Here is a 25,310-nt window from a genome sequence, read left to right on the forward strand (position 1 = left end):
ATGGTCTTCCATATTTTTGTGCCTTCTTCAATTTCTTTCATAAGTGTTCTGTAGTTCCTCAAGTACAGATCCTTTACATCTTTGGTTAGGTTTATTCCCAGGTTTCTTATGGTTCCTGGTGCTATAGTAAATGGAATCAATTCTCTAATTTTCCTTTCTTTATTTTCATTGTTAGTGTATAAGAAGGCAACTGATTTCTGTACACTGATTTTGTATCTTGCCACATTACTAGAATTGCTGTATGAGTTCTAGTAGTTTGGGGGTGGAGACCTTGGGTTTTCCATATAAAGTATCATGTCATCTGTGAAGACAGAGCGTTTGACTTCTTCATTGCGAATACCATTGAATACTTTTTATTTCTTTTTGTTGTCTGGTTGCTGTTGCTAGGACTTCTAGTACTATGTTGAACATAGTGGCAGGAGTGGGCATCCTTGTCATGTTCCTGATCTCAAAGGGAAGGCTGTCAGCTTTTCCCCATTGAGGATGATATTCGTTGTGGGATTTTCATAGATCGATTTTATGAAGTTGAGGAATGTTCCCTCTATCCTTATACTTCTGTCATTTTAGGGTGGAGTGTTCTGTATATATCTATGAGGTCCATCTGGTCCAATGTGCCATTCAATGCTCTTCTTTATTGATTTTCTGCTTGGATGATCTATTACTGAGAGTGGCGTGTTAAGATCCCCTACTATTAATGTCTTCATATCAATATGACTCTTTATCTTGATTAATAGTTGTCTTATGTAGTTGGCTGCTCCCATATTGGGGGCATAAATATTTACAATTGTTAAATCTTCTTGGTGGATAGACCCTTTAAGAGTGATGGAGTGTCCTTCTTTATCTCTGACTACAGTCTTTAGTTTAAAATCTAATTTATCTGATATGAGAATTGCTACTCCAGCTCTCTTTTGAGGCCCACTGGCATCTTTCATTCCATCCTGTATCCTTAAGTTCCCTAAAGTAGAATTCTTAGTCAGATTACACATCCATTGTCATAGTAAGATTTAAAAATATTACATTTTTCATAGTACCTTTTGGGCAAAAATAGTATTAAATATATTTATTCTTTTTCTTTTTTAATTTATTTGATAGACAAGTAGGCAGAGAGGCACGGAGAGAGAGAAAGGAAGGGAAGCAGACTCCTCGCCGAGCAGAGAGCCCGATGCGGGGCTCGATCCCAGAACCCTGGGATCATGACCTGAGCCAAAGGCAGAGGATTTAACACACTGAGCCACCCAGGTGCCCCTAAATATATTTATTCTTTTTTAAAAAATTTTAAAAAGATTTTTATTTATTTATTTGTCAGAGAGCGAGTGCACACAAGCAGGCAGGGTGGCAGGGAGAGACAGAGAGAGAAGCAGGCTTCCCACTGAGCAAGGAGCCTGATGTGGGACTTGTTCCCAGGACCCTGGGATCATGACCTGAGCTAAAGGCAGCGGCTTAACCCACTGAGCCACCCAGGCACCCCTATATTCATTCTTAACAGATAAAAGAACATATTTAGTTTTTTTAGTCACATTAAATAGTTCCTGATATTCTGAAATTGGATGTCTTGACCTTAAATAACACAAAAACTGTTGTAGGGCACACATTTAAGAGATATATTTATATGTATTTAAAGAGATTTAAAATTCACATCTAGAAATGACAGTGTAGCCTTATAGGTTTGTCTCACTCCCCCACATGTGTACATACATGTGTGCATGCATACTTGCACACACACACACAGGTATGCACGCATGCACATGCACACATGCACACACACACATATGTGCTTCCCTGTGCTCACTCCACCCCATGTTCTCCCTCTCTCAGCGAGGAGATCTCTGTCCCCAGAGATTGTTGTTGCTTCCCTGCTTTGGGACATCCCATGTGCGCCCCAGGTTTGCCCTGACTGGGCTTCTCTCCTTAGCCCTGTCCCTGTGACCTGGTCACCTAGAGCATGCCATGAGAACACAGGTCTTGAGTTTTGTTTTATGTTTCCTTGGCTGCTGGGTTTCACATTTTTGGTTGTGTGCAATGGCAGAGATGGGGATGTGCCTTCCCTCTCCCGAGTCAGGGTGCTCAGAGCTGGACACATTCGCTCTGTCCCACTGATCACCATCAGGAAAGCTGTGAGGTGAGGAGTGTTTCAGCATTCTGGGCTCAGCGTCCTGGGAGCTGTAAGCCCTGCGGCAGACAGACGGCTTCGACTTGGGGACGATGGAAGAGAATATCATTTTGGCTCCCACCATGTTTCTGGCAGAAACAGCTGGGGGCTGACAGCATTAGCTGCAGGTGACAGGCCCATCTGGGGACTCCTGGGGGAGTAACTGAGGAGCTCCAATGACACGGTGTCAGGAACGATTACAAGTGGAAACAATATATCTGGTTTCTGCTGGACTCTGCTCCCCCTACAGGCATGTCATTCCTGTCTTCACCTTCTTCATGGTCCCTGCATCACCAGGGGTGGCAACGGTCCATTCAGTTGGGCACAGACATGGTGTACGCCCACCACCCACAGGGTCTGGACAACACTGGTGCCCATCCAGGTCCCTGTCTGGAAATCCTGCCGCTGTGTTTAGGGCTGACACAGGGTGGGAACACTGACTTATTCAAACAACTGGAATTGCAAAATGATGGAAAATTCTCCTGCCCACCCCTCCCCAGGACTCTGTTCCTGATTGCCTAAATGTGTCCTGGGCAGAGGAGAGTGGGGAGCTGCCATCAGGCAGAGACGGCTGGTCCCCTCTCTTTACTGGTGGACAGAACCATTGCTCTCCAAGATGGGCCAGACTGGTCCTAACTCCCAGGACCTCAGAATGTGGCCTTACTTGGAAATCAGGCCATTGTGGATAGCATTAGTTGAGAGGAAGTCATACTGGATGGGGTAGGGTGGACTCAAATCCAGTATGACTAGTGTCTTTATAAAATGGGGAAATCCGGACCCCAGGGCAGACACATACAGAGGGAGGACGTGTGAGGACACAGGGAGAAGACAGCTATCCATACGCCAAGGAGAGAGGCCTGGAACAGTTTTCCCTCATAGCTTGTGCAAGGAATAACAAGGCTGTCACCACGGAGGTCTTGGACTTGGAGCCCCAGCCTGGGAGGGAGGGAATTCCTACTGTTTCAACAGCCCAGGCTGTGGTCCTTGTTACTGACCCTAGGAAGCTAATCCATGAGTTTGGCGATGAGTTTGCTGCAGCTGACTTCTGCGGATGTTTTACAAATTCCATTCCACTCTCTCTGGATCTCTTGGATGGCCTAATTCTCTTTTCTGGAAGGTTTTCTTTCTTGGCTTCCTCCTACCTCTCTCATCCCTCCTCTGGTTTTTTAGGCAACCCCTCCTCTGCCTCACACAGAAGGAGCTTAGATTGGATGGCCTATAATCAATATTTGAGCCCTCCACTGTCCCTTCTTTCTGAAGTGAAGTGCTAATTGGATTCTCTCCATGCTCTCCTGCTCCCGCTGACCACCTGCTTAGCCTGCTGGGCCAGGGCCTCCTCGTCTTTCCACTTGTAGGTGTTGTGAGACCCAGGACTCCATCCTTAGGCTCTTTTCTGTGCACACCCATCAGGGTCTCATCCAGTTTCGTGGCTTCAAACAGCACTGCGGACTTCACCTCTCCCAATGCCCAGTCTCCTGCTTGTCTGTCCCCTGGGCCACAGACCTATATTCAGCTGCCTGCCCAGTACCCCCTCCAAAATGCAGTGAGTTCTTCAGGCTCCAATGGCCCAGACTCAACCCTTGTTCTCATTTTGTCCCCTTAACCTCCTCCTCCTCTCACATTTCCCTGTTTAAGAAAATGGGAACTCTTCTAGTCGTTCCTAGAGACAAAAGCCTAGACTCCTGCTCACGTGCTCTCCTCTTTCATATCTCTGTCCAATCCATCTGCCCACCCTGCTGGCTCCACCTTCTGATCACACCTGCCATCTGACCACCTCTTACTGCTTGTGCTGGTCCCTCCACCACCATCTCTAATGCCTTCCTACAAAGTACTGGATCCCAATAGGAAGTCCCCACAGCTCCAGTTCCCAATATACTCCTCAAAGCAGCCAGAGCGATCCTTTGAAAACAGAAGCCCTATCATGCTCTGTTTCTGCTCACAAGTCTGCCAATTCTCCAGCTCAAAGTGAAACCAATGTCCGTATAATTAGGTTATCCTCTGTCCCTGCTTACAGGTCTCATTCATTATGCAATTAACAATGTATCCCCTTTCCTTCTTAAGTGTTCTGTTTTGGACATTAAATGACATGGTTCCTCCATTTGCAATGGCCTCTGTAAGAGTCCCCTACTGTCTCCCTGGCTGGACCTCCAACACCTTTCACCTACTTCTAGCCTCTCCTCGGTCTACCTGGATTCTCCCTCCTCAGAGACATGCTCGCCCACAGAGACAGCACATGCTCTCATGTCATGCTATCTGAGGTCTTTCCAGACTCTCTCTCTTTTAAAAAATATTTAATTTATTTATTTGACAGACAGAAATCACAAGTAGGCAGAGAGGCAGGCAGAGAGAGAGGGAGAAGCAGACTCCCCACTGAGTAGGGAGCCAGATGTGGGGCTTGATCCCAGAACCCTGGGTTCATGACCTGAGCCGAAGGCAGAGGCTTTAACCCACTGAACCACCCAGGTGCCCCTTTCCTGACTCTCTTGCATAAAATAAAGTTTTCGGCCAAATAAAATATGTGTTCTCCCATCTGCTAGCCAAAGGCCTTGCTGAGGTAGGTCTATCTGGGGTAGAGAAGAACAGTGACTTTTTGGATAATAACTCTGGTTTCTCTTTGCAGTTTGGAAATTCCTTTAATAGACGTGGGGATCTTCTCTCCTTAAATGTTAACACAACAGTCTCTGCAAAAGGATTGTGTTAGACACACTGCCTCTGTGCATCATTATGGAAATCATGGCTTTCCCTCAATTATACTTTGAACCTTGATCCCAAAGGCATTTGATTATTCTGAAATTTCATCATTTCAGAATGATGACATGCCAAGTTAATGCATGGCTTGCCCTGCAATGCCTTTCCCAGACACCCCACACCCACCCCAACATTTGTCCTCCAGTTGCTGCAAAAAGCAAGGTAAAAGCGGGGGCTTCCAACCAGCGCCATACCACCTAATGGAGCAAGTGATGCAGAAAATGGAACTCGGCCCGTGGCGGCATGAAGGATGGCTTGGACCGTGCATGGGATGTCTGCCTCGGTTCACCAAGTCTACAGTGCAAGATAGAAAAGGAGAAGCAAGAAAGGGGGAAACTGTCCGAGAACATGAATCTTGAGAACCGGATACAGAGCTTGAGAAGACTGGATTCGTCAGATATTTCTGAGTCTTAGCATCGAGTCACCCGCACGCAAATGCCGACACATTCCATGGGGGTCACATTTATTTTAAAGCAAGAATTCAGCTTCTTGGGACAAAATTTAATTTGCATTAAATTAAATCTGATTTCCAAAAGACAGTCTTTTTTTTTTAGGTGATACATTGAATCTTGTCCTTAAAAGAACTTAGAAAGATTTGAACACCAACATTGGAGGTGAATATATTATGGATCAAACTCTAGGGACTGTCTTACAGTTTTCAAAAACAAATGACACCTGCATAGTTCTCAATCTGGACTACTCCAGGAATAGTACAAAAGAAGGAAGCCGAGGAGCCACCAGGTCCCCATCCCTGCCAGAGAATTAATCTTCTAGGGGACGATACGTTCTAGTTGTTCCAGAGCTGGACAGCTGTGGTGGTCTGACCTTCCTTCCAGCTTCTTCTGTCATTCTGGTTCTTGACTCTGTATTGCACAATCAGAGTTATTTAGGGTAACAGCCTCCAACCTCTCAGCGCCTAAGTGAGGTCTGCATCCATCACACCTGCTCTCCCCTGACTGAGCTTCCGTGTAGGTTTCATAAGGTGTCAAACGATCCCACTGTTTGGTCCTAACCTGTTCTCACTTGGTTCTCCCTCACTCCCACCCAAATCCTTGGGTGGTGATTTCTCTTCCAGTCCCTGTCTGGGACCCTACAGATATGGCTAAGAGGAGCTCCAGCCTGAGGCACATGAGACCCAAGCTGCCATTCTCCCCAGAGACCAGTGGCCCTTCCTGCCCACTCTCCATCTCCACAGTGGGAGGTGGGAAGTATCCTATATTTCACTTTGTACAAATAGCATTTGCCCGGTATCTGGATTGCTCAGGCAATGGTATTGTCCTTTCCTTATTGTGCCTGAAATTTGTTTCCACCAGGGTGCCAGAGTCTGGAGGCAGGGGCTGGAACTGGGGCACAGAACTGACTCTTGGATGCTGAAGGGCCAACCTGGCTTGTCTGGAGCTCCCATGCCCTGATCCAACCAAGTTCAGGTCACCCAAGTTCACGTTTCACTTGGGCATTTCCTGCTAACCGCACCCACCTGTTTGGGAAAGTCAGAGGCTTCCCACAGGATGCCCGTGTTTCCTTATCTTCAATGGAAGAGTTACAATTCGGTATAACCCCCCCACCCCTGGTGGGCAAGCAGTGTGATGGCAGCAGGGAGGACAGGGGTGATGGCAGTGCACTGGGAAAAGCCCCCTGGTCACACCCCAAAAGAAGAGAATTCACACCCAAACATGCCACGTGGCTTCATCTTCCCGCACCAGGAAATGAAAAAAGGAAAAAAGATCTGTCAGCTGGGAGCCCAGTGTGTTGAGAAAATGTGATCAATGAGCTATTGTCTCAGTTTCTGTTCCAGGACATTTGGGTGATTATTTCCATACCTGAAATAACCACAGAATGTGTACTGACAGATCTTACAAATATTCTTTTAAATATTTCCTCCTGCTAAATTTTATCCATGAGATTACCCCAGGGCATGGGGCACGCTCCCCTCCTGGCTGTATGTTGGTTCTCCTGAAGATCTCCAGAGACCTGCTGCTGATAGAAAGCTCTGGGTGAAGAGCCGAGAAAAGAGACCGGACCCTGACTCTGGCCACTCCTCCCGTGGGGGACCCCCCTCTCCTACCGGCTTCTCTGGCGAACCGTTCACCTGTTGCGCCAATAGGTTAGCTCTCTCCTTCCTCTAATGCCTTCATCATATTGCCATGATGGGTTGTGACCCGTTTGAGTGTAACGGAAGCCAGATGTGAATTTGAGTTTCTTTGGCTGCTAGTGAAGTTGACACTTTGCTCCGCACCCCGTGCATGTGTGCTTCCTCATTTCTTGGATCCACTCACGTAGCAGAAATTCTAACAGCTCATATGCTTGTTGCACGAATGTTTACAATGCATTTTCACACATGCCTTTCCGAAAGTACTTTCTCATTTTATCCGTACAGAAATTCTGCGAGATGAGCTTTCTCTCCATTTTGCAAAGGAGGACATAAGTGACTTATCCTAAGGCAAATGCTTCCTTACGGGAAGAGCCTAGATTCCAGCTTGGACTTCTGCCTGGATGCCCAGGGCGCCCCTGCTCATCACAATCACTCGCTGTGTTTGCATGATCCCTTAGATAAGGGATTCCTACTACTATTGCTGTCGTGTGTGCTCTAAACCCTTCCCACGTTGTTTGCCCCAACAGTTCCTCTGTTATGACTCTTCACAGAAATGAAAGCAGAGGTACTCTGTGATGTGCCATTTGTACTAGTAAAAACTGTAAATAATGAAATCTGTAATAAAATCCCACAAATAATCGCCCACTGGGGAACTGTTCTATAACTATGGTAAAGCCTCGCGGTGGGACTCAGCTTCTGGACCTGACTTCATCTGTTCTTTACCTGTTCACTGCGGGCACTTCGTAAACACTTGTATGGATGAATAAATTCAGCCCTCACAAAGACTAATCTGCTCTATAGGAATAGCGGGGATGTTAATGGTAGAATATCAAGGAGAAAGAACAGGCTGGGAAGTGATATGTGTTATAGAAGGAAGAGGGAGGAAGAGAGCCTCATGGGTGTGTGTTTCTGTGTGCAGGTGTGTGGAGACCAGTCAACAGGGACACAGTGCGGTGAGCTGGGGTCACGCACAGCTGTGGGGTTGGAGGGAGGAAGGCCAAGAACCTCTTCCCTGTATGTTTTAGTATTGTACTCCTTGCTATAGCATATGGGAATTATGTTGATAATTAAATAAAACAATAAGCTAAAATAAATTCCAATAAAAACAAATGTCATATTTGGTTGGTTTCCTTTTATGTCTTATTTTGGGGGTGGATTTATACAGACTTCGTGAATTGTACAGTAGAATCAGTCCAATTTTCTTTGACAATATTTTTGTTTCTGTTAGAAAATTGTGACCTGTCTCTAGGAGGGCTAAATTCTCCATCCTGCTTTCTATTCCTTTTTGACCTTAATAATTAAATCAACCCAGTTATTGCAACTATGTTGTTTGTATTCCTATGACTTTTTACTTATCATACACTATTTATTTCCATCTGTTTGTCAGTGCCTGGGCTCTCTGCTTGGCTCTACTAATCTATGTTTTTTTGTTTTCATATCAGTATAATATATTTATCTTATTTTTCTTTATAATATACTTGGAAACACAATGCCATTTGTCCTTCCTGTTCTTCTTCTCTTCCTGTGTTAATCCTAATGGTTTCAATAATTATGTTTTCAAGTTCAATAAATAATCCTGTTAGATTTTAATTGGAATAGCAGTCTCTCTATAAATTACCTAGAGCAGATGTGTCCTCTTTCCATTTAACCAGGAAAGTGGCCTATTTGGCCATTTATTCAAGTCTCATTTCGTTCCATCCTTTTAACATTTATGGACTACTTAAATTTTCACAGATTTTTCTTTCATGTTTAGTCTATCATCGATTTAAAAAAATACATTTTGTTACTTTCTTTAAAATATTTATTCTCATTTCTTTCTCATGTCATCCTACTGAAAACAATTTCTATGATTATTATTAGGGGCAAAAGTCATCCATATGGTCCTTTCCTTTCATGGGAAGGCCTACAGTGTTTCTTCATTAAGTGCAGGGCTTTCTTTTGTTTTAAAGAATACTGGATGTTTCATTCATTCATTTACTTATTTATTCACTGATTTGGAGCTTATTTATTGAGGATCTACTATGTGCCAGACACTGTTCTAGGCACTGGGAGAAAACAACAAACAGAAGATACAAAGGTCTTTGTTTTTATTCAGCCTACACTTCATTATGCCAGGAATTAGTCCTTGCCTTTCCATTTTTAAATTTTTAAAATAAGAAGTAGGTATTGATGCTATGAAATGGTTTCTCTGAATGAACTGAGATGATCATATTGCTTTTATGGGTATACATAATATTGAATTTTCCTACCACTTAATTTTTCATGTTTGTGGGAATCAACACTTGCGGTCTCATTTCGAGCCACTTGGAAATCTGAAAGTACTCTTTGACATAACAACTGAGCCAGAGACAAAAGTCAAAACACAAGCAGGTTGGAGATGGACAACAAGAAGAAAATCATGACATGTGATTTTTAAAAAAATCCTACAGAATGAGGAATCAGCACCATAACTGCATGCCTCTAACTTCCTCTCTCCCAGATCCTGCTGGGACAGGTCTGGGAGCGAGAATTCCTGGGGCGGGGGCTCCGGTGGAGTCCTCACAGCACCTGCTCTGGGGAGGGAGGTGTCTGGGGTCTGATCTGGGCATCTGGGAGCTGCGGGTCGGGGTCAATGGCGCAGGACAGTGAGGCCAGGAGTGCGAAGGAAGCTGCTGCTGGGTCATGACCCGCCTGAGGGTTTTAAAGGTTGTTTCTTCCTCTCTGTGGTGAGCAGACTGAACGCAGTGCCTGTGTTCATGCCACTGTGTGTTTCCTTCCCCTTGAGTGTGGGTGGGACTTGGTGGCTGGCTTGTAACCAACAGGACACAGCAAGCACGGCGACCGGATGTCACTTCTCTGATTGTTCTACGATTGTTCTATGCAGTTTTAATTGCCACCTTGCTCCCAGACTCTCTCCCTTGCTTGCATTGACGGGGCCCGCTGCCAGACCAGGAGGCCCACCTAGCCAGGACCTGGGGGTGACTCCAGCCAATGGCCAGGAAGCACCGAGGCTCTTGGAACTGCAGCCCATGAGGAAATGCGCGCTGCCGGCAGCCACAGGGCTTGAACGCCGACGAGACCTTGTCTGCAGCCTTGTTGGGCTCCTGCAGCCCAGACTCCTGATCCACTGTGGTGGTGAGACCCTCAATGGGTGTGGTTTCCAGCCTCTAAGTTTGTGAGCAGGAGGAATCCGTTAGTAGCGGTAGACAGTGAACGCTGTCATGCTGAAACAGATCTGGGGGGGCAAGGGGGATTGCAGGGATGAGTTAGGAGGCCATGCAGTCTAGGTTAGGGCTGGTGTGGCACACACCAGACCCAGTGGCAGCGAAGATGGAGGCCTGAAAAGGGGGTGGGTTAGGGGCATATTCTGAAGGCAAAGCCAACGGAATTTTCTGATGGACTAGAAGTTGGGCAGAGAGGAGAGGTGTCACGGTCATGGCTAAGAGACTGGCAGGGTGGGTTCTCCATATGCTGGGATGGGGAAGGCTGTGTGGGTGCAGCTTTGAGGGAGTGAGGGTCTGGACATGTAGAGCCTAGGAAGTCCCCTGGATACCCGTATCTCCATGTCTCTTGGGGCTGAGGACTCACATTTGCAAGTCAATGAAGCCTGGATGGGATGGAAACCATGTGCCCAGATGAGATTGCCAGGGAGACAGAAGGTTCGGGAAGGCAGGCCGGGGTCCTGTGCCTCCGGCTGTTGAGGTGGGATAGAACAGGGGGGCAGGGAGCCCGCTGGGGTAGCTTCTATCAGCTCTTCCTGTCCAGGATTTTTTCCCCCTCTTGTTTCAGATGATTGTACTCTATGATGTAACCAAAGTCAGCCTCAAGATGGAGTGTGTCCTGGACAAAGCTGATGATTTCATGGAACCAGGGGAGTCTACTTCAAGTTTGATGGCCTTTCCAGCAGGAAAGGGCCATGTTCTCGGCCCCCAGCTGACAGGTCCATTCCCCATGTTGGCTGCTGCTAGTCTTCCCCGTACCCTAATCTTTCACTATAGGTGACAACCTCTAGTCATTGAAAATGCAGTGTCATTTCTGGGTAACCGGATCTGGTAAAAGTAGCGAAATGAGTTGTAAAGAACCTTCCATAGTAGTGTAGTCATTAACACTTATGTGCCTGGAACTTGATACCATCGTCTGTGTACTGCGTCCAACGGTCCTACAAGGTAGGTACTCTTATTTTTGTCAGTGATTTTCAGAGAAAACTGAGGCTTGGCAAGTTTCAGGGACTTGCCCACGCAGAATCTAACCCAGAGCAACTCCAGAACCTTCGGGAGCCATGTGGACTGAGCTGATGGTGACGGGAAGCAACGGTCGGTTGAGGTTCCAGTAATAAAAACGTAAAATAAAGCTTTAGACACAGTAAAGCAGTATCTGGTGGCTAGAGGCATCGCAAAGACAGTTGTTTCCTGGAAATGAAGGAAGCCAGGCTGCTGCGCCGGTTAGCTGTGTGGCCCAGCAACGCACTCCGTCATGGTGGGACCTCTTCTCTTTCCTCAGCCACACAGTGTAGCTGAACTAGGTTTATGCCTTCAGTTGTTATAAAATAAGTATGGTGTGCCTCTTAGATCATTTCTAAAGTTCCTTTCAGCTTTAGAAACTCTATGATTTATATGTGACGGAAGTGGGAAAGGAAAGGCAATGTTAGTTTCTTACAGAATCTACTCCATGATTAATGTTACTTTCTTATAAAAATATATTTGATGTAGCCATCTGACTTTGTATGCTTTTATGGAGGAAGCTTAAGGAGAAAAACACCCGTGCCTTATATCTTTCAGTTAGCGAATGTGAGGTACAGAACCCTTGGTAAAGTGAAGGCCTATTAAAAATTTATGCATATTGTCAAAAAGTTTTGCAAAAACATGAAAATGACCAGCCCCAGAGTTTTCAGTGATTTAGAAAGCAGAACTACTAAAATGATAAATATTTCCCCTGAGGTCTGACACTGGGTTTCAATGGGTCCCACCATTTCAGACTCCCAGGACAGAGATTTATCTGTGTTTCATCAAGTATGAAAAATATATGGATGGAGGGGCTTCCGGCTGCCCACCCCCCCAAGTCATCCAGCTACCTCCATTAATGTCAGCAAGCTCATAAATTTCTCCCATGTTCTAAAGAAAGCAGCTTGTGCCACTGCACAGAAGCCTCCAGAAGTGTCACTTGCTGCCTATAAATTCACTTACACTCAATAAAGGCAATTGGCTGCACATGGACCTAATTACCATCGCCTTCCTTGGGAAACTGAGGGGTTCACCATTTCTCAAAGGAGAGAAGGAAAAAGGAGTGTGCAAAGCAAGGCAGTTTCATGGTGGCACATCACAGAATCTGATTTATTCATTGATGTTTCTACTTATTAGTGGGATATTATAAGCAGTTATCACTCAAGATGGAAACTTCCTTCTTGATTTGAAAGTAATACCTTTGCTCATGCTTGAATCCTATGGGAAGCTCCCTGACCTACCCCCTGCCCATTCTTTTATTTATTTATTTATTTATTTATTTATTTATTTATTTGTCAGAGAGAGAGAGAGTGCACAAGCAGGCAGAGTGGCAGGCAGAGGCAGAGAGAGAAGAGGGCTCCCTGCTGAGCAAGGAGCCCGGTGCAGGACTCAATCCCAGGACCCAGGACCTGAGCCGAAGGCAGCCGCTTAACCAACTGAGCCACCCATGCGTCCCCCTCTGTCCATTCTTATTTGAGCAAAAGAAACAATATATTAATGATCACGTAATTTACTATTTTGATTACTCTTTGGTTGAGAAGATGACATATATAGCTTACTTTCACTTTTCTGGCTTAAATATTTTTTTGTAAAGAGAAATGGATACCTAGGCAAGAGCGAAGCACTCTAGGAAGGAAAGCCGAGATTTCCCATTCAAATAGGCAGCCGCCAGTTTCTGTCCACGCACTCCTACTTCAAAACCCCAGAGTTGTTCACCCGCCAACCCTTCCTCATTTAAGGAGTCAGGCATTCTCTTGTCTATCCCAAGACTCCAGGAAGCCTCGGAGGATAGTTGTAGGAGCAAAAGTGTAAGTTAGCTCTCAACTCATTTCTTAGGTGCCACTTTTAAAAACAAATAATCAGTTATAGACAGCAGCAGAACGAATTCTAGAAAAGGGCAGCTTTAGGGCATAAAGATTAATTCTGAAGATTCTCTGACCTTGCTTGGTTAAGTGACAAATACGGATTTGTGAAGCACGAGGTCAGGATGATTTCCATCTGAAACAACACATACATGTTGACACATGTCACCACAGGACATAGAAAGTAAGAGTGAGCTAAGTCAAACCAAAGGGCTCTCTATCCAAGGAACACTCAGCCTGTCCTTGGTTATGGTGTATTAAGCACTGGAAAGTGGATGGCTCCAAAGTCATCTGGCTTTCGAAGTTAGTGACCTCAGTCGGTAGACTTGCAGGCTTTCACTTTCCAGGGATAATATTGGCTTTAATTTTTTCAGTAGTGCTCTGCCCCTCCTTCAGGTGATTTCCTACATAGTCCCCTTCTCTAGACGGAGTGACCAGTGTGGCCATAATTTGGGCCCAGGGCTACTCCAAGTACAGTCCCGGGGCAGGGACTTCGACATCACCCAGAGCTCGTTAGAAACTCAAAGTCTACACCAAAAACGCAGGCAACAAAAGCAAAACTAGACAAGTGGGATTGTATTAAACTAAAAAGCTTTTGTATAGCAAAGGAAACGGTCAACAACATGAAAATGCAACCGATAAAATGGGAGAAAATATTTGCGAGCCATATATCTGACAAAGGGTTGACATCTAAAATATATGAGGAACTCCAAAAACCTAATATAAAAAAAAAAAACTGGTTAAAAAATGGGCAAAGGAACTGAAAAGACATTTCTCAAACAAGGATATACTAAGGTCCAATGTTTGTGGGGGGCACACTAAAATAATAGAAATATATATATGTCTCTGCCCTTAGTTCCTCACACAGACTCCTAAAACCCTTGTCATTTCCTGAGTGATCGGAGCACCAGGACCATCCTTTGTTCTAGTAATTATTGTTTGACCCCACTTCCTCACACAGGGGCTCGTAAATCCCTGGGTGATGGGAGCATCTTTTGTTCCACTGAAACGATGTCTGGTGGGTAGCTGAATAGGGGGCTCACCCTGAGGAAGATGGAGCCATGCGAAGCTTGGAACTTTCAGTCCCACTCTCTGCTCCCCAGAAAGCAGAGAAAGGATGGAAACTGAGTTAGTGATCAGTCATGCCTACATGATGAAGCATCCGTGAACATCCCCAAAGCATGGGGTTTGGAGATATTCCATGTTGGTGAACACGCTTGGGGGCTGGGGGCCTCCCCTTCCCCACTCCTCGCCCTCTGCATCTCTTCCATTCGGATGGTCACCTGTCTCCTTTCATTATAGACCAGTACACGTGTTTCCCTGAGTTCTGTGAGCCCTTTTAGCAGATCATTGAACCCAAGGCGGGAGTCGTGGGAACCCCAACTTAGAGCTAATCAATCAGAAATAAAGGGGACAGCCCGAGACCCGTGATGGACATCTGCAGCAGAAGCGGTCTCGTAGGACGCGGCCCTCGGTCTTTGGGGTCCGGTGTGGTCTTCGGGTTGCGTCTAAGCTGTGCTGAGTTATGGGGGACCTGGCTGGTGGTGAGGAAAAGTGCTCCACATGTGGAAAACGCACACATCTGGTGTCACAGGTGAAGGGAATTCCTGTGAGCGTTGAATGGTGGTTGTCAGAGGAGGGGTTAGGGAGGAGCGGGGTGGCTATTAGTCAAAGGGTACAAAGTTCAGGTCTATGGCCCAGCACTTCTTGTAGGTCTAGTGTATGCTTATGGTTAACAATGCCGCATTGTATACTTAAACGTTAGCTAAGACGGTAGATTCTATCTTAAGGGTTTTTAGCGGCACAGGCGCGCACACACACACACACACACACACACACACAGTAATAAAGTAAAAAGATTAGGAGGTGATTAAAATTAAAAAAAAAATATGTAGGCTCTCAGTTGCCACCCAAGTCCTTCTGGGGATGAGGTCCAGCAACCTGTGTTCCAACAGGCTTTCCAGCTAATTCTGACGCAGCCTCCAGTATGAGCTCCCCCGCAGTCTGGCCCCATATTAGTGACAATATTTAGTTAGACCTTTGGTATTCCCTGCCCATGAGCTCAGCTCGACTCATGTATTCCATCTGCTGAATCCCAGGCCCTGTGCTTGGCTGGGAAAGGACCAGGGCAAGACATCACTGTCCCACGCCCCAAAAGCTTTTGGTCTTGCGGGACAGACACAGAAGCATGGCAGAGTGGAGGGTGCAGTGGGAGCTAGGGCTATAAGCCGGAGTCGTCCCCAGCCCACAGAAAGGGTTTCTGTCTGCTGCATTCACAAAAGAGCCTCAGGGCCTGTCTTTTAACAGGACTTGGCACCTGGACGGAGCACGAGAGCTCGAGAGCCCCTGGCTGATTTAGCATGACAGCTGGCACAATGCATGTGATTTCACGCAGTGGGTGCACTTGTCCCCGAGGCTTCGATTGGTAGTGCTGCGCATTTAATTTCTCGTCCCACCTCTTCTTGCATCCTGTGCTCACCCGCATGTATTTTCCACCAAAACAGATTGCAGAAATGTTATTCACCTCCTGGTCTGAGCAACCTACATGTGTTCACGTCTCCTCTCTAGACCTCAGCTGTGCTGTTTTACTGATGATAACATTTGAAATAAAGAGCTCCTCACTCACCTCCCTGGGTGTGACCAACCCTTTCCCTTCTATATTCCATTTTGGAAGTTATTCCTGCTTCATGCAGGAAACTCCAGGGAGGGGTATAAAGGAAAGAACCAGCTGTGGGCCCTACTACCCAGACGGTGTCTGCCACGTACTTTCTAGTGATTTCTTCTTGACGTCTTGAAAAATCCTCGGAGGCCCCAGTTCTGAACCCTGCCCTGAAACCAGTTCTGGTTTTATAAGAAGTTTGCGTTTCTGCAAGTCTTCACACTGCCGGGTTTCAGTTCTGCAAGTAAATACCTAGGTTTTGGCCAACTTCTTGCTTCTCTGAACCCACTCTGAAATCTGTAAGATAACTGGGGCACGCCAGGTCCCCAGAATCCCATGGTGCCTCTCCCGCCTTCTCCCTACACAGGACCATTGCCATGCTCACTGTGCAGATGTCTAGGAGGAGGGGAAAGAGAAGGAATCAGAAAGGAGAGCCCTGGGTTTCCAGGGAGTATGGAATGAGCCCCGTGGACTCCCATAACTGTCAGCTTTTCCTGCAGGATGACACTGCATGCAGGACAAGGTTTTTGCTTCTGGAAGGCTCAGAACAAGGAAACACACTTAGGGGTGTGGGACCATCGTGGTTTTTGAAATCCAGAGACCTGAGTATGAATTCCAGCCCTGCCTCTCCTGAGCCACGGGCCCTGAGAGCACCACTGGTGCAGACTTTCTAAGCCCTGGGATCCCAGAAGAGCACCCATGGGAAGTTCCTAGTGCAGTTTCTTCTGTAGGAGAGTGGAGAGCCACAGAGGCCGAGACAAACAGACCCGCGTCTGAAGGAATGAATCATGGTGGAAGCTGGTGTGGCCCTGAGGGCTTAGGACATCCAGAAGGGGACCACTAAAGACCAGATCGGGGCGAGACCCGGACAGCCCTCCACTTTCCCATGCCAACAGGGAATGCGCGTTCTGCCTCCATCCAAACCACTCACCCTCAGCAAATTTCTGCTCATGGCCCGGGGCTCTGCTGGCCAGTGAGCATGGTCACCCCAGTTTTAGATTCTCCTCCAGTGTGAGTTCCTGGTGCCCGGACTCAGCCACACAGAAGTTCTCTATGTTCAGGACCTAACACACCTTAAAGTGACAAAGCTTAACTTGCAAAACGGTGCACAAAAGGACAAATCTTACTGCATTTCAATGGTATCTTAACTTTAAAAATGAAACAAGCAAACAAACAAAGCTCCTGCCACCCAAACAAAGCATTCCAAGACCTCTTCCAGAAAGAATGCACATTTGCTGGTGATCTGTAGACATGTCACTGCTCTGCCCTGGGGATCTGAAGCACATTCCATGCTGTCTAATTCTTGCTTGCCTGCCCTGTTATTATCCCCTCAACTTTCTTCCCCACCCCCAGCCCTGGCAGCCCTGCCTCTCCCTGCTCCACCACCAGTCAGTCTCTCTTTCTGGAGATTTCCAGTGCAGCATTTCAAAAAGATGCTCACAGCTGGGATTATAAATTTCCCGCATCCGGGAATAGAAACTGCAAATTTTGTGTCTAGAAAATGATGGCCTTTCTCTATGCTTGACATAATTATGGAGGGTGTAACACGTGACACACATGTGTCTCCAAGGATTTTATATGAATTAATCGATTTTATCCTACCTGTGAGTTAGGTGTTATTAAGGTTCTCCTCTTAAGATGAGGAAATGGAGGCTCAGAGAGTTTAAGTAACTGGCTCAAGGTCACACAGCCTATAAGTCCCAGAGCTGGGAGTTGAAACCACGTTGCCTGGGCCCACAACCTCTACTCCCTTGTGTATGTTTTATTTATAAAGTATATGTTCATCATGAATATGATCACACAGTAAGATTAGAGACAGTGGCTCTGTCCACTACGTTCCCAGCCATGTCCTCCCCACTGAGGACCAAAATCATCCCAAGCCTTTCCTCTTGACCATCCCTCTGGACTGTGTGTTGGCTTAAAAAATGGAATAAGGCTATGTAATTTACATCTCTTGCAGATTCCTTAAGAGTATGTGGATTAAAAGGAGTTGGCTAAAATCCAAGAAGTGCCACTGGGCCGATCCTAGAGCTAGCCCTCTATCTGGGGTGTTACACTCTGTACTGAAGGGTGAGCTGCACTTTGGGCCTAGTTGCCACATATTGAGGAAGTGGCAATGCTCTGTCACAGGACAATTTGCAATTTGCAAAGACCCGAAGGCTGGGGTCAGCCTTGGTTTTCAGGTGGCCTGATGCCCGTGAGGGCCGGTTCTTTGGTGGTCGGAGCCCACAGTCCCTCTCGAGGGCTGGCTGTGAGCAGGCAGCCTCCCTGGGGTTCAGCGTTCTCACAACCCTGAGGCGCTGGAGGGGGGCTCTTCTGAGACCCTTGATGACACTTTAAAATAAAGCTTACTGAAGGATTTTGAAACATCAGTGACAGTTTATGACGGATCCCAAGCCAGGAGACATAGCAATTGTAGCAAGATATTTTCTGAAGACAAGTGTCCCCATGATAGTGCTCTCCAACATGGTAGTCACTTGTGTCATGTGGCTATCTCAACTTCAATCTAAATTTATTAGAATAAAATAAGATTAACCATTCAGACCCTCCCTAATTACCTTGTAAGTGTTCAAAAGCCACATGTGGCTTAGGCTACTCCGCTGGACAGAACAGAAAGGCTGACGGGACAGGGCAGGTCTAGAGTAAAGCACTGTTCTAGAACAAACCTGTGTGGTTCTGTCCTTCATCGAGAATGCTACCGTGAAAAGGAGAGGAGTGCGTATTTCAGAGCTGTTGAGTGTTGTGGTCTGCTGAATAGTGGCTCCCCGAAGTGCTGGGTCCTGACCGCTTGGAGCCTGTAAATGTTCTCTTACATGGAAATAGGGTCTTTGTAAATGGGGTTAAATTAAGGATCACAAGACAGGGGGATTATCCTGGGTTATCTGGGTGGGCACTAAAAGCAATCATAGTAATAGGAGTCCCCCCAAGAGAGGAGCACAGAGAGATCAGGGGCACACAGAAGAGTGGAGACTGAAGGGACGCAACCACGAGCCAAGGGATGCCAGCTGCCTCTGGAAGCTGCAGGAGGTGAGAAACAGACTCTCCCTTAGAGCTGATGGGAGAGGGTGCAGGGGCGGGGGCGGGGGGGTGGGCAAACCGCCCTGATGACACCCTTGACTGCACATTTCCAACTTCCAGAACTGGGGGAAAATAAATTTCTATTGGTTGAAACCACCAAGTTTGTGTCATTTGTTATAGGAGCAATAGCAAATTAATGCACAGTTTAAATTAACGTGTACAGCATTTGGGATTCCTGGGACTGAATGAACACTCAATAAATGTTAGTCTCCGTTATTATTATTGTTATTATTTTAGATGAATACACACCAAATGTATCCATTCAGCAAGTGTTTCTAACTACAACGGAGGCCAGTGGTGAGCTTGGGCAACGGGCGCCCGCCTTTGAGCAGGGTCCCAGGGGTGTGAGGAGGGATGGAAGGTTGGGTTGAGGGAGCTGGTGCTTCCTTGATGAACAAGTGAAGCGCCCACCAGCTGAAATCATGTTTCCAAGATTGCAATATTTGACAAAAGCAGCTATTCTGAATAGTTCAGCCTCTACAAAGGACCAAGAAATGCAACTGCCTCATTATCCAGAAGATTCTTGGCAACTGGTGTGAATAAAGTGTGAAGTGAAGGGAAACACACCACAGGAGGGAGTGTCAGCCTGGAGCCTCCCCAGAGGGAAGGAGCTGGAAGAGTAACTCCAGGGACAGGGAGAGAGAATCAGCCACATTTTTACCATGACTGCATATTCAAGAAAATCCAAAGGAATCAACTAAAGGACTATTAGAAATAACCTGAGAGTTCACTTAGTTGATGGTGCAAATATATATATATGATATAAAAGTAAAAAAAAAATAAGATTAGCACTCACAGCCCGGAGAACACAGTAGTATTGTAATAACGCCAGGTGGGGATGGGTGGAGATGGGTGGGGACTACAGTCATGATGAGTGTTGTGTAATGTATCAACTTGTTGAGTCCCTATGTTGCACACTGAAACTGATATGACATTTTATGTCAACTATACCTCTATAATAAAAAAAATATATAAGTAAGTAAAATATACAACAAATAATAACAGGAAATGATATTTGGAGAAAATCTCATTTGAAATAGGAAAATACCTATGAAATTCATAACCTCAAAGAGAAACTGATGGGGCCCAGGTGTTTCATCTGCGCCATCTCATTAGCCACCCTCAACAACCGCATGTGGCAGGTGTGGTGACTTCCTGGTCCAGGGGGCCAGGGTGGGGCTCAGAGGCTCCAAGGGCACAGAAAGTGAGCAATGGGTTCTTAACGGCTGTGTGATTTCTCTCCTTCTGTGTCTTTCTTCCTCTCTCTTTCTAGTTTTCTTAGCGGCCAGCTAAAAAATCAAAGGCAAATGATAACTGAGAAGTCATTATTATAATAATGTGTCCAAAACAGCTTTAGTATCAGTAACACAGATGACTCCATTTTAGAAATCACTTAAAAAGATGACATCACAGAGTGAAACATACAGGACAGGGTGGTTCACATAAGAGATGCCAGACTGACAAAACCCAAACGAGTTTCACGCTCCCCACAACGCCCCCTCCCCCCATAAGAAGACAGGTGCAAATGGAAAGATTACCAAGAACATTTTTCTTTTATCAACTTGACAAAAGATTAAAAAGTAAGTAATTAATTCAGTCACTAGTAAACCCATGCTGTAGAATGCTAACAAATCATTAAAAACATCTTCTGGAAAATATTTTAAGGACATGGGAGAACCCAGGATTAACTTCAGAAAAATTTAAAAAAGTCATAAAAGTGAAATGAAATACATAAAGAAAAAAGGAAATTTACCAAGAACTTCTACAGTAGCGACCTCGGTGTGCTGAGGTCAGGAATGATTTTAATTTTCCTCTCCACACTCTTCCCTGTTTTGTGCATTTTCTACATAAGCAAGTGCTACTTTTAATGTTGGCAAACCAGGATTCCTTTAAAGTAATTTAAAAATTGACTTACAAAACAAATCCGAGTATAATTTAGCAGCTGTAAGGACTGATTAAATAAGCTCAGCGTACGTATTCTAAATTGTGGGAGCCTATATTAATCATTACTTCTGGCAAATTTTCCGAGTTGTCATCGTGTGTCCTATTGGAATTTAGCCCAAGGACTGATCATGTTTCAGGTTTCAAAAGACAGTATTTGATTTTTATTTGTCTTTGATTTAAAAAAGCAAGGAAAAGGATTTTTATCAAAGTCAATTGGATAAGTGTAACCCAATTATGAAAATAAATTTGCCCTTGACCTTACATCACTTAAAAAAAGAGGAATCTTTATGTTTTTGTGAATGATGCCTAGCACGCCCGTGGTTGCTGCTCTAACCCGGCCTCCAAATCATCAGGCCAGTGGCATCAGGATGAAAAATTCTCAAGGGACCAGCCAGTGAGGGCTGGGTCTCCAGAGGAGCCCATAACTCCTGGAACAATGGAAGTTCCCCTCCTAGGATGACACCAGGGCCCGCCAAGTCCTCGATGAACCTTCTGGAACACAACTTACATTTCCTGCCAGCCTCATGTCTCCCAATTCTTTTATCAAAGGATGATTTCCAAGAGTATTATGCAAGTATTGCATTAACCTACTTTTTGAAAATTAGGGTTTTAAAATTCTCAATATTTATTTTGAATTATCCCAAATTGATTGCTCTCTTTCTTTGCTTTTTAGTATATTTTTCATGAAGCTTTTTATCATAAAAATAATACTTGTTAAAAAATACTTCTAATAGCACAGAATATAAGATAAAAAGTAACATTATCATGCTAGTCCCTAGACGTAGCCATGCTAACAGTTTCCAGTGTTATCTCATTCCAGAAATTTTCCATGCATATACAAACATACACTTAATAAGTTAAATATGTGTATGAATGTATGTGTGTATGTATGTATATTTTATAGATTTCAGCTTATTTGGGGTTATAATTGTACACAGTGCTTTCAACTTGGTTTTGTCGCCTAGCAGTAAATTGGACTTTAAAACATAAAGCATCATTTCATTTATAGTAGACGTATTTGTGGAGACTTATTCCCCACAGTCCTGAGAGGAGGGAAGGGAAGGTCCTGGTAACTGAGGGTACTGAGTGTGGGGCATAGCCTTCTCACTGTAAAAATGAATTTTATTATAAACCTATGTGATTTCATCAGAAGACTCCATTCTTCTGAAACTATGCCTTTCTACCTAAATGTCCACGATTGTACAAAATCGCCCCAGGTATATTTCCTCTGGATACAATCATGTAATTGGATAAGAGTGGAATGCTGCAGAACCGTGGCTTGCATGAATAACTGCTTACTCGTGGAATTCACACACTTCTCAGCACCAGGCTCATCCCCAGGGCTTGCCGCGTGACTGGGGGAGGGGCACTTGAGGGAGCAGGTGGCTACTGGCCGGTAGAAACAGTCATGCCCTGGTGTACAGGTCTAAGTGTCCTGCGTTTCTTAGCAACCCCATGGAGTAGGGGTGAGTCTGGTCCTCATAGCACAGATGGGGAAACTGACCCCCAGAAAAGCCACACAACTTGCCCAAGGCTACATAGCGATCTCCAGCCTCTGCTTTTAATCATTATGCAAACTTCCAGGGGCAGGAATGGTGGGCGCAGGGCTAGTCAGAACTCAAGCACGAGACTGGGAGGAATTCTGGAGGGAGACTCCTCAAGGACCCTAAAGAGTCTCAACTTGAACAAGAAGTTAGTGAGGCAGAAGGGGGTGGGAGGAAGCCAGAGAAGGTGGATGAGTGGGGACACTGGCGGTGTCCTTGAGCCTCACCCTGTAGGGGTCTTGATGAAGGAGGGGGTGAATGCTGAGATCCCAGTTGAACCCCCAGAGTGGCTGAAGAAAATCTAGGAACATCTGGGACGTGCTTGTCTTTCTGGGCGTGCAGCTTGCTGGACGGGGATGGTGGGGTTCGGATGGCGGTGAGGAGGGCGGGTATTGGTGGATGAGGATTGGAAGGAGCCTGTCCATGCCCTGAGGCTGTGCTCCTGGGGGATGTGGGGTTTCCCAGTTTCCCAGTTGAGGGAACTGGCATCTCAGTGAAGGTGTGTGTACTCAGAAATAAGAGGATTGTGGGTGTCCAGTGACTGGGGGCATGTGGCAGAAATCACAGGCTATGGAAGGAAGCCCCCCCAAGGACCAGGTGGGCTGGCCATGCTGTGTTGGACCAAATAACTAACTTCACGCCTCCGTGGCTGGCCAAAGCAGGGACAACAGCATGTGCTCAGACGTCATTACTCTTGGTCCAGCCCCCAACTGGTGAAGTTAGGGTTTAACCTCCCTTTGTTGTCAGATGCCATAAGGGGAAGAAAAGTGGCCCAGCATTCCTGATAGGCATTTGAATGGACTCCGAATATTCAAAATAGTTCACCTGAAAGAGACTATTTCAAACCAGAAGACACTGAGTTACCTACAATGGACAAAGCTAAGTTTTCCTTAGATTGTGATCAGGAGAGTGGGTAGTCCGAGGACAAGGTTATTGAAGGGAAGACTGGGTTTTGACATTTGGATAACAGAAAAACATGCTCCTTTTAAGAGCTAAAAACACAGATATCCTTGCTGATACAACGCCATTACATTTTTAACAGCTTTATTGATGTATAATTGATATATAGACACATGAAGTGTGCAGATTGCTAAGTTCTGACTCCCTATACCCATGAAACCACCACCAGAATGGGGAGAGGAAGGAATGTGATGGAAAAAGGAGGATGTATGTGGACATATATGCCTCCCTCTCTGTTAATAGCTTAATTCACTTTTCACTATAAGTATCTTTTCACTGAAAATGTCCCGTTTTGCTATAACATATCCTTGACAAATAAGATATCAGAAGAAAAGCTCAGCAGTTTAAGCAATTTTGAATTTTTAAAAATCATCAGTATTTTAAAATTGTATTTGTACAACAAAGGACAGAACTCCCCAATTGAAAGCAATTAATTGTTATATCAAACATTCATCAAGTTTGTTATAAAATTCAGTGTTATTGGGATCCCATACAAAGTTACTACAAGAGGATTTATGATGGCTGAAATGTTTCTAAATCATTATAAAAGTAACTGATACATATTATCTATCGCTGCCTAACACATTACATCAGAACTTCATGATGGAAACAGCAAACGTTTATATGGTCACTGTTTCTATGGGGAGGGACCAGGTGTGGCTGTGCTGGGGGTCCCTTCCTCAAGATCTCCCACCAGGCTGCAGACCAAGCATCAGCCGGGGTTCCAGTCTCATCTGAAGGCTCACCTGGGGGAGAATCTACGTCCAAGGTCATCCCATGGCTGTGAGCAGAAGTTAGTTCTTCCCAGGCTCCTGGAGTGAGGCCTTTGTTTCCTTCCCTCATGGGCCTCTCCCCTGGTCAACTCACAACTGACTTTTCTCAGAGCAGTGAGAGACAGAGCAAGAGAGAGAGCTAGAGAGGCGGGCAAGAAGGCAGTGACACTCCATCCCCATCCCTTCTGCCATTGCTTTTCCTTCAGAAGGAAAGTTTTAGGTCCAGATTCCACTCAAGGGGAGGACATTATGAGGAGCAAAGGGTGAGGTTACCAGAGGTCATCTCTTAGGCTGCTTACCATGGATATTAATATCTTTTAATGTCATTTTTTGAGATGAAGTTTGATTTTCTGCTGCAGAGAGCTCAATTATCTGGTTCTGATGAACAAACTGAAGCGAGGGTCTGAGCATCTTGGATCCAATGGGAAGCAGCGCGGTGCCCATTAAAGGAAACAGATGGCCAAGTCTGGCCTCCATGGCTCCCGGGACTGATCACTACAACCTGCCTTCATTTTCTCCCCCTCTTGAAATAAAATAGATTTTAAAACTGCTTTAACTAGGTTTTCTACAAAGTGTTTGTTCCACTGTGTGGAGACTTCTGTGTTCCACAGGTGTCTGTGCTGCTGTGTGTGCTTCTCTTAAAACCAATACCTTTAAATCATGTAACATTTCAATCAAGAAGACACTTCTTGCAGGGAAGCCTGGGGCCTTGTCCCCTGAACTGCTACCCACCCACCCACCCACCCATTTCAAGGAGGCCCAGGGCCTCCCTATCAGTTCACAGGTTAAGCAGCTGTCTCAGAGAATTCTGACAGAGTGGAGCTGTGACTGAGAATCTCAAGGGTCACCCAAGTAGAGAGGCTGGCCAGACCCTGGAGGGCAGGGCAGCAGAACCTACTTGTACCTGGACTCCTTGGCTTCCAGACAGATCTGGCCCATGAAATCCACCTGTGACATTCAAGTCCATGTGATTATAGGAGCATTATATGGACCTTATTATTTATTCATTTGTTTAAATGAATATTCTCAATAATCATATTGAAAATAACATTTTTATATATATAAGTATATATATATATTTTTCAATGTTTTTTATATATATATATACACACACATATATGTTAGGAAGAGAGAGAGAGCACACATGTGCAAGTGGGGGTGCGAGGGGAAGAGGGAGAGGAAGAAAGGGAATCTACAGCAGGCCATGCCCAGTGTGAAGCCCAACACAGAGCTCAATCCCACGACCCCAACATCATGACCTTAGTTGAAATCAAGAGTCAGATGCTTAACTGACTGAGCCAC

The 25,310-nt window shown here is 45.5% G+C and overlaps 1 protein-coding gene across 3 annotated transcripts in view; it reads right to left on the minus strand.

Moving 5' to 3' along the window:
- IQCA1 (IQ motif containing with AAA domain 1) overlaps positions 1 to 25,310 on the minus strand; it is a 146,538-nt gene that overhangs the window by 86,601 nt on the left and 34,627 nt on the right. The window lies entirely within an intron of this gene.

Source organism: Lontra canadensis, unplaced genomic scaffold (assembly GCF_010015895.1).
Source record: "Lontra canadensis isolate GAN:19392208 unplaced genomic scaffold, GSC_riverotter_1.0 scaffold13, whole genome shotgun sequence".
NCBI lineage: Eukaryota > Metazoa > Chordata > Mammalia > Carnivora > Mustelidae > Lontra > Lontra canadensis.